Genomic DNA, 10,833 nt, shown 5'->3' with positions numbered 1-10,833 from the left:
TTTTTCCTTAATATTATGTACGAATATTTCACCAAATGCCCCCGAGTTATATTTTTATTCACCATATACCCATATAAATTTTTAAATTCACCATATACCTTTCAATTTAACAAAAATGTCACCATATACCCAAACTACTAACGAAATTCAGCTCCGTTAGTCATTAGGGTTTAGTATGTCACGTGGCAGTATCTTATTGGTTGTCTTTTCAATTAATTAAATTTTAAAATAATTATTTATTTAATTTTTTTTTAAAAACCAACCCTAACTCAACCCAAACCACCAGCATATCACCGCCACCACCAGCCTACCTTGAACCACTGTGCTTGCGACTCAGCCTAGTAACCTCTTGTCCGCCACACTGCCCAGCTACCTCACATCGACGACGTTGCCAGCCACCCTTCTCCCGATTTGCAAATCTCCTTTTCTCCCTAGAAATCCCTCCTTCCCTTAGCCATCGTCGGAGTTTGAATCTCCTCCCCGCGTTGGTGATAGCGCCCCTTCTCGTGCCGACGAACCTAAATGGCCCTCCCCTTACCATCTCCAACCCATGAACCACCGCGTCAATCCCAAAATAAAAAACCTCTAAAACTAAAACCTAGGGTTTAGATTTTGGGGTTTTAATGTTTCAAGGTGGTGGTTTTCGACTTAGGCGGGTAGCAGCGCCGTGGGGGAGGGGATTGGGCTGCCTCTAGAGAAGGGGTTTAGGGGGGAATGTGGCGCGGGGAAGGGAGTTTGGAAGCCGGCGATGGGGGAGCGAGAGGAGGGTTTTTCCGCAGAAAAATAAGGCTTTTAAGGACGGGACATGGTGGTTTTGGGGAAGGACAAGGACGCCGGTGAGTGGGCGAAAAGGTGCAGACCCCGGTGTGTTGAAGGGTGGGGGTCATGGATGGATTTGGTGCACCGACGCAGCTATTTAGGGTGGCGGGGACAGCGTCAGGTGGTGGTTGGGGTTGGGTTGTGATGGGTGGGGTTTTTGTTATTTTTTTTTGATAATTATTTTTAAATTAACATATTTTTAAAAATAACCAATAAGAAGTTGCCACATGGCAAATTTTATCCTTAATGACTAACGAAATTAACGTTCGTTAGTCATTTGGGCATTTGGTAACATTTTTGTTAAATTGAAAGTTATATGGTGAATTTGAAAATTTTCGAGTATATGATGAATAAAAAAATAATATTTGGTAAAATATCCTATTAAGTATGGGTGATGCTTAGCCCAGCAAGGTGCTAGACCAGCACACAAATTTTATGAATATTAAATGCTCTTATTGGGCCCCTATCTTGTATCGGTATGTATTTTGTACGTATGAACTTGTATGCCCCAAATGTATACATCGTTGGCGTGCTTTCCAAGACCGTTACAACAAGATGGTCCGTTATTTTGCAAATGAGTTGATTTAATTCATCCAGAGACATAGATGAGAATCTAGGGTTCTTCATCTCATCTTCTTTAGCTGAGCTACCCCATTTTCATTCCCCATTTTCATCTTCATTTCCCAAAACTACATATTCTCGTTGAATCCTCATCTTCTTCGGCCCCCATTACTCATTTGTTGTCTGAATAATAAAGGGTTTTTGGGGTTAAAGATGAAGGGATAAATTGGATAATCAGGGTAAAAGCGCGCCAATTGTGAGCGGATATAGCAATACGGACATCAATGGAGCTAATTGAAAGTGATTGTGGCTAGAACTTAGTTGGCGGGAATTAGGTATGTTAACTGACTCTGTTCTTGGTATTAACTTGATTATTCGATTGGTGCATTTTTGGAATTGGGGTTTGGTCTGGAACATATATTTGTTAATCTAGCATATTTTGGGCTAAAAGCGCGTCCATTGTGAGCGGATTTAGTAATAATGGCATTTACAATTGCTATTTTGGATCTAGATCATATATTTGTTAATCTAGCATGTTTCACAAATGACAATATTAATTATCACAAATGAAAAAACTTTTTATGACAGTGGAAAATATTGTTTATTGCTAAAATTATTGGTTATCTAAAATTATAGGTTAGGTTAGGTTAGGTAATTAATTGTACATACAAATTCCATTAAAGTTTGAAATAAAACAATATTATTTATGACAGTAGACAATATTTTTTAGCTAAAATTATTGCTTAACTAAAATTATAGGTTAGGTAGTTGGCATTAATTGTACAATATAATACATTGAAATCTCATGAAAGTTTGAAATAAGAGTATGTAACACCCTAGAAATTCCTTCCTTTTAAAATACCTGTTTTGCCCTATTTAAAACTTTAAATAGGAATATTTAAGACATTACCGCCACCGTGATAACGGTTAAGACCACTATCAAAGACACGCAGCGGAAGACTAATTTAAAAACATTTCAAACAAGTCAATATTTAAAATCAAACAACGAAGGTAAAGTCAAACCAAAGTCAAACGAAGTAAAATAAAGTCAATTTACAACTTGGAACCACTGTAGGCCCTTATTAAAACAAAACCCGAAATTCAAAACCCTTTTCGTTAGTCACATGTAATCCATAAAGTCATAAATAATTAAAGCGATAACACATTCATATACTTATAGAAACTAGCATGATTCGCTCTTCACTCATGCCCATTCATGAAAATGCTTCATCACCTGAAAAGCTTATCTCTAGTTGTTTCCAATACTCTCCATTAAAAATGGGTCATCATAGGGCCAAGGTAAAGACAAGGCCAACAAACACACAATCAACAAAGCTGAGTACATAAGCGTAATTAACACACTAACATATAATTTCCTATCAACACACAACTTACCTCGTTGCACCTGTGTTTCAAGCATACAACATTCAATAATAGTTCTCACTAGACACTACATAATTTATTTAATGTTGACTACGCATCGAACGGGTTTCCCCCTCAACCTCCCCCAAATAAATTTGAGGTTACTGACACATGAGCAAAATTGTGCCAGCATCAATAACCACTCGTATGTGGCGGAATTCCTGCGCATAATAATAATAAAATGAATGTACAACATCGTGTACTCCAGTAGAAGTTATGGTTAAATATAAACCCCATAACTCCCCCCATATGTTCATACTCAAGGTATATACGTTCCAAGAGTTTTGGTGTGTAATCTCTTTCACTTTACATTATTTACAGATTATTAAACTTGGTGATGACTCTAAACTATAATCATTCAATCAACAATAATTATTCAATCAATCAAATATACCAATTTAATTCTTGAATAATTAGTGATCACATAATATTTAATGTTGAATCCTTTTTAATTCTACCTCGGTGCCAATGACACTTTAAACGCATAAAGCACCACAAATCCTATCCCTCGGTGTTAAAAACACCTTAAGTGCACTAAGACACCAACATACAATTTATATAGCTCTTTCCTCATGTTTATAGCATTAATAAAAATTATATGAACCATAATAAAATTCATTTTCAATATTCCAAACCAAATTAAACATTTAGTTTAATTAAACATGCTCTCTAACATGCCATAAATAAATATGTGGTTCATAAATAATATTCCAAACTATTAATTTCCATTCAATAATCCATCACAAATAAATCATGCTTCATAATCCAATCATCAATAACATCCAAATCATAATTTCCAATCCAAACCTAGCATGATACTATTTGTAGTAGAAAAAACGCATTAGGCAGCGGTTCAAACCCGGTCTAAGGCACCGGTTTGAACCGCTGCCTATTTGAGGGGTGCCAAAAACCCCCTATTTGGCACCGGTTCAAAACCGGTGCCATAGGGTTTAATAGGCACCGGTTAACCGGTGCCATAGGGTGGAATAGGCACCGATTAACCGGTGCCTAATACTGCTCTCCCGCCATTTTTTTTTGGGTGGTGGATAGTTTAGGCACCGGTTCCTGCCTAACCGGTGCCTTTTGTATAATTTTTTTTTTTTCGTTTTTTTTCCCATCGTGCAATAATATTTTAAAAAAAAACCTGCAATAATAATACCCTGTAATTCTAGAAATTATATTAAATATAATAATTAATAATTTTATTATTATAATAACTAATAATAATATTATTAATTATTATATACAAAAATAATATTAGATACAAGAATTCAATTATATATATATATAGATATAAATATTCCCAAACGCAATACAAAAAAAAATAAAGGTTGCTTACATATACAAATAATAGTAAGTACACATATATAATGAATAATAAGTTATATATAGTTCAAAAGTTAACATAAATAATTTACAATTACAATGCATGCCATTTACATGTTGAAGGTGATGAAAGACGCCAACATGTCACGAACTTCATTAAACTCCTTGATTGTCAACGGACCATCCTTTTGGACCTTGCAAAACTTGAAATACAAAAACATTATTTTAAAAATAATTAATTAGGCAAAAAATATGTTTTTTTATCAAATATTACCTATACGACTTCTATATAGCCTATTTACTACATTACTTATCAAATGAACTATTTCTTTCTCATAACATTTCAATATTGGATAGTTGTATGTGTGTAAGCCCTAAAATTGTATAGGAGAGCATTTTATTAAGGTTTATGACGGTTTTTACCCAAAATGGCCCGAATATGGCCTATATGACCTTACTTTGCCCATTTCCTACATTTCTTATTAAATGAACTTTATTTATCTCATAACATGTCAATATTATCTAGTTATAGGTGTATAAGGAAAGAAATCACATCAAAAGAGCATATTAACACATAATGGCCCTAATATGGTCCATATGACTTCTATTCAACCCATTTTCTACCTTTCTTGTGAAATAGCCTTTTTGTTTCTCATAACATGTCATTGTTGGATAATATTAGGTGTCTAAGGCTAGAAATCACATCAATATAGCATTTCAAGAAGTTTAACAACGCATTTTACTCAACATGGCCCAACTAGGGCTTATATGACTTCTATGTAGCCCATTTTCTACATTACTTATCAAATGAACTATTTATTTCTCATAACATGTCAATGTTGGGTAGTTGTATGTGTGTAAGCCCTAAAATTGTATAGGAGAGCATTTTATTAAGGTTTACGACGCTTTTTACTCAAAATGGCCCGAATATGGCCTATATGACCTTACTTTGCCCATTTCCTACATTTTCTTATTAAATGAACTTTATTTATCTCATAACATGTCAATATTATCTAGTTATATGTGTATAAGGAAAGAAATCACATCAAAAGAGCATATTAACACAAAATGGCCCTAACATGGCCCATATGACTTCTATTCAGCCCATTTTCTACCTTTCTTGTGAAAAAGCTTTTTTATTTCTCATAACATGCCATTGTTGGGTAATATTAAGTGTCTAAGGCATGAAATCACATCAATATAGCATTTCAAGAAGTTTTAGGACTTACCTCATCAAGTTGTTGAGATCCGTACAATGAGTCACAATGTCAAGCATGAATCTCATCACATACAAAGCATAATCAAGTCCATTCTCTTGTTGTGCGCACTAGCATATGACAAACAAATCACATCAGTGAAACATGCAAAGGAAATGAGCAAATATTTACTACCATATATTTTAAAGATAATCACAATAATATCATGTAAATTACCAACGCTGTCTTCCATGTTGGACCCTTTGAAGCACGACAATGTAGCTTCTTCATAACACTGTAGTATAAGAAAATACAATCAAATTTGATTAGTCTTATGATTACTAAATTAGTTATTATTAGCAATAATCATCACTATAGGTTGCTATATATATTTACTTTTGCAATATAGACTTCACGAGCCACTTCTCCGATGATCGAGCTGAATTAAGGTGATAAATTGTGTTAGTGGAATTACAAATCACCATGAGGCTCCAATGCTCCCTACATAAGTTCACAATAGACAAGGTAATTAATATTTAGGAGTCAACATATAATGAGGCCAAATCGATTGAATTTGACATGGTTAGTCATACTCTCTATAACATGGGGCGAATATGAACTTGTCTCCCGCACGCGTTGATTCCCTTATACTCTATTCAACATAGTACAACAGGTCATGGGGGTTTCCTATGATTTTAGTAGTGGATAACTGCTCGGGGCATAACCACCCAACTTTACAAGGAGAATCAGTGTCAGTTAAGTGCTGCTGTAGTGCTCTGCGTGCATGAACATTGATTAATTTATCAGATGTAGGATAATCACCATCAATTTGAATAACTTGAAAAAAGTATGAACTTTATGTGGGCATTGAAGTACCTCATGAATGTTTCAATGAGGGAAATGTTAAGCTTTGCACCACGTAGAAATTCCTTCACATCTTCTTTGCTGATCCATGCAATTGCATCCTCATCATAGTGGAACATTGCCTTAGGAAGTGCAACTTCCATGGGATCGACCAAATGACAAGCACGGTTGTGAAGAAAGGTCATGTCAGTAGAGAGCGATTGAAGAACAATGTCTTCAACAATTGGAGTAGGTGGCATGGGTGAACCTTTCGAAGAGTGCAACTTCGACGCTTGTTCACTCTTGGACTGTTGTTCACTAAGCTTCTTCTTAGGTTGATCAATTCTTTTAGGCTTCTCCACCCTCTTTCTCTTTGAAGTTTTGCTTCCATTGGAAATCTGAAATAGTTTGAGAAATAATAAGTTTCAACTCACAATCACTTATAATAGCCAAGTGAGTAGCCATTTTGGGTCGAAATGGCTTTTTTTTGATGAATTGGACCCAAAAACTTAGAACTTAGCGATTTTTATGTAATTTCAAATGACAAACACTTATAAATATGTGATTATGAGTTGTTTTGAGATGCAAGGAGTTTATAAGTTGAGAAATGAAGAAAATAGTCAAGTGAGTAGCCATTTCGGGTCAAAATGGCTTTTTTTGATGAATTTGACACAAAAACTTAGAACTTGGCGATTTTTATGTAATTTCAAATGACAAACACTTATAAATATGTAATTATGATTTTTTTTGAGATGCAAGGAGTTTATAAGTTGAGAAATGAAGAAAATATCCAAGTGAGTAGCCATTTCGGCTCAAAATGGCTTTTTTTGATGAATTGGACCCAAAAACTTAGAACTTGGCGATTTTTATATAATTTCAAATGACAACACTTATAAATATGTGATTATGAGTTGTTTTGAGATGCAAGGAGTTTATAAGTTGAGAAATGAAGAAAATAGCCAAGTGAATAGCCATTTCGGCTCAAAATGGCTTTTTTTGACGAATTGGACCCAAAAACTTAGAAATTGGCAATTTTTATGTAATTTCAAATGACAAACACTTATAAATATGTGATTATGAGTTGTTTTGAGATGCAAGGAGTTTATAAGTTGAGAAATGAAGAAAATAGTCAAGTGAGTAGCCATTTCGGCTCAAAATGGCTTTTTTTGACGAATTGGACCCAAAAACTTAGAACTTGGCGATTTTTATGTAATTTCAATGACAAACACTTATAAATATGTGATTATGAGTTGTTTTGAGATGCAAGGAGTTTATAAGTTGAGAAATGAAGAAAATAGGCAAGTGAGTAGCCATTTCGGGTCAAAATGGCTTTTTTGGTTGAATTTCACCCAAAAACTTAGAACTTGGCGATTTTTATGTAATTTCAAATGAAAAACACTTATAAATATGTGATTATGAGTTGTTTTGAGATGCAAGGAGTTTATAAGTTGAGAAATGAAGAAAATAGCCAAGTAAGTAGCCATTTCAGGTCAAAATGGCTTTTTTTGATGAATTGGACCCAAAAACTTAGAAATTGGAAATTTTTATGTAATTTCAAATGAAAAACACTTATAAATATGTGATTATGAGTTGTTTTGAGATGCAAGGAGTTTATAAGTTGAGAAATGAAGAAAATAGTCAAGTGAGTAGCCATTTCGGCTCAAAATGGCTTTTTTTGACGAATTGGACCCAAAAACTTAGAATTTGGCGATTTTTATGTAATTTCAAATGTCAAACACTTATAAATATGTGATTATGAGTTGTTTTGAGATGAAAGGAGTTTATAAGTTGAGAAATGAAGAAAATAGGCAAGTGAGTAGCCATTTCGGGTCAAAATGGCTTTTTTTGATGAATTGGACCCAAAAACTTAGAATTTGGCGATTTTTATGTAATTTCAAATGAAAAACATTTATAAATATGTGATTATAAGTTGTTATGAGATGCAAGGAGTTTATAAGTTGAGAAATGAAGAAAATAGCCAAGTGAGTCTCCATTTCGGCTCAAAATGGCTTTTTTTGACGAATTGGACCCAAAAACTTAGAACTTGGCGATTTTTATGTAATTTCAAATGACAAACACTTATAAATATGTGATTATGAGTTGTTTTGAGATGCAAGGAGTTTATAAGTTGAGAAATGAAGAAAAAAGGCAAGTAAGTAGCCATTTCGGCTCAAAATGGCTACTTTTTGATGAAATGATGAAAATTGCTTAAATTTTTTTTTTTAAAAATGCAACGGCAGCCGCACCGGGACACCCGAGGGAGGCGTCCCCGCTGCCGGAACAGCGAAGGTAGCCGGTGCCGAGGCCACAACAGCCCTGACAGGTGGCTGCCAAGGCTGTAGCAGCCACGGCAGGTGGCTGCCAGTCTGTTGCAGCCTTGGCAGCAGCCTGCCTGGGCTGCTGCTGCCTCGACAGGCGGCTGCCATGGCTGTAGCAGCACCTGCCGAGGCTGCAGCAGCCATGGCAGCCGCCTGTCCAGGCTGCAGCAGCCCAGGCAGGCTGCTGCCGAGGCTGCAGCAGTCTGGCAGCCCCCTGCCGTGGCTGCTACAGCCTTGGAAGCCACCTGTCGGGGCTGCTGTGGCCTCGTTGGGGCTGCCTTTGCTGTTCCGGCAGCGGGGGCGGCTCCCTCGGGTGTCCCGGTGCGGCGGAAGTTGCTTATTTTTTTTAAAAAAAAAATTTGAACTAGGCGATTTTTATGTAATTTCAAATGACACACTTATAAATATGTGATTATGAGTTGTTTTGAGATGCAAGTAGTTTATAAGTTGAGAAATGAAGAAAATAGGCAAGTGAGTAGCCATTTCGGCTCAAAGTGGCTTTAGTTTGATGAATTGGACCCAAAACCTTAGAACTTAGCGATTTTAATATAATTTCAAATGACAAACACTTATAAATATGTGATTATGAGTTGTTTTGATATGCAAGGAGTTTAAAAGTTGAGAAATGAAGAAAATAGTCAAGTGAGTAGCTAATTTACCTCCTTATTAATCAACTTCACCCATGCACGTGGCCAATCAACGAAGTTACCTACAGCTTGCCAAAGCGCTGTTATCTCAACCTCCTCTATCGGTACGGGTAGTGGGATGTCTACGAACCCCGCAACCACTAAATCGATCCCAACCGAGTAATGATGTGGCCCCGCCGTAGCACCCATCGTCGGTTGGGCACTACCATACGCCACCAAACTCAACACGGTACTATTTGCATGCCCCGGGGCTAGAAGTGCACACCGGGTGTCTTCCTACACAAGTATATATATAAAAAGAAGATAGTTAAATAGGACTTTTACAACAGCATAGATATAACAAAATTCATTAAGGTAGAGGGTTACAAATTACCTGTAACTCTGGAAATTCATGCGGTGTTGGATTTTCAAGCTCCCTCGAGTCCGCATGTGTAGGAGTAGGAACCTGCAACAGTACATCAATCATTGCACCTAAAATCTCAATTAACTCGGCATTTTAAAACTTTTAATAACCCAATTGATTTTACCTGAGGTGGCACATCTTCACCACGTATCTCATCTCCTCCATGTCTATCACCTTCTCCTTGTCCTTTTGGTTCAGAACATGAGTTGACCGGGGTACGAGTGAGAAACGGCAAAGTCGGTAAGTTCATCAGCTTCGCCCAAGCATTCAATTCACCAACTAACTCGTTGCGTACTTGTTCCTTAATTGATGCCACCTTGGCATCCAACTCCCTCGGTGAGTTAACACTGGCTCGAGATGTACCCGATTTTGTGTATCCGGGACCCATCACCTTATTCCATCCAAGAAATGACCCTCCCGAACCTACTACTCGTCCTGGATGGTATGGCCTTCCCAAAGCCATGGTGAAAGGGTCATTCTCAACACTTGGTTCAAATTTTCCCTCCACCATCTCTTGAGTGTGCTCAAGCTATAGCATAAGGAAAAATGAGGTCAGTAAAACAGCTAATGGTTTGTACAGTGATTAGATGCAAAAGTGACTTAATTTCAACAATTCATAGGTAACTTACTAGCTTATCCGCCAGTTTTTTGGCTTCCGGACCCTTGATGAACCAGTTTCCGGTTTTCTTATCAAACGAATGGAGAGAACAAAAGAAATCACCGGCACGACTCACCAAGGTAGTGATCGTGGAACTAGAGGGTTCCTTCGATGCCACTAGAAGCGCTTTAGGGTATAAACCCGAAGCGGCCCACTCAGGTCTCTTTTCAGCAAAAGTCTTAGGACCCATACGATGGACGTATTCCTTCTTTTCTGCATTCGCTTGATTTTGCTCTCGAAGTTCCTACAAAACAAAAAATGTTAGTCTCATTAATACAAAAAGTGTCAAGCTATTATTCAATTGACATCAGATTTACACAAACTTACAATGGCTTTCTTTTGACTCTTCATTCTAACGAACTCTTCCCAATCATCTTTTGACACGGTCGGCCATATTTGCCACGGGAGACGGTTATCCTCTTTGGCATTCTTCTTCTTTGTTTGCACCTTCTTTTTCTTATGGATCCACCGATTAGTCAACTTGGTCTTAAAGCCTCTGAATCTTTCCCCTAATAAAAAGACAAACACCCTTTTCTTCTCGGGATCATTAGGAATAGAAAACTGCCTCTGCAAGCACAAATTAAAACCGATTATTAGTTTCTATTTAAAAACAATCATAAGGTTAAGGTATCTTAAATTG

The 10,833-nt window shown here is 36.6% G+C and overlaps 1 long non-coding RNA gene across 1 annotated transcript; it reads right to left on the bottom strand.

Annotated features, from left to right (window-relative positions):
* Positions 1-9,311: 9,311 nt before the first annotated feature.
* LOC110704001 lies at positions 9,312-9,699 on the bottom strand. The gene is made up of 3 exons (XR_002507834.1): positions 9,660-9,699; positions 9,506-9,577; positions 9,312-9,408 (listed from the first exon to the last, which is right to left on the bottom strand). It is a non-coding gene; the product is annotated as an uncharacterized LOC110704001 (long non-coding RNA).
* Positions 9,700-10,833: the final 1,134 nt, after the last annotated feature.

Source organism: Chenopodium quinoa, unplaced genomic scaffold, assembly GCF_001683475.1.
Source record: "Chenopodium quinoa cultivar QQ74 unplaced genomic scaffold, ASM168347v1, whole genome shotgun sequence".
In the NCBI taxonomy this organism is placed as follows: domain Eukaryota; kingdom Viridiplantae; phylum Streptophyta; class Magnoliopsida; order Caryophyllales; family Amaranthaceae; genus Chenopodium; species Chenopodium quinoa.
Note: the sequence above shows the minus strand (reverse complement) of the source record. Positions and strands in the feature narration are given on the sequence as shown.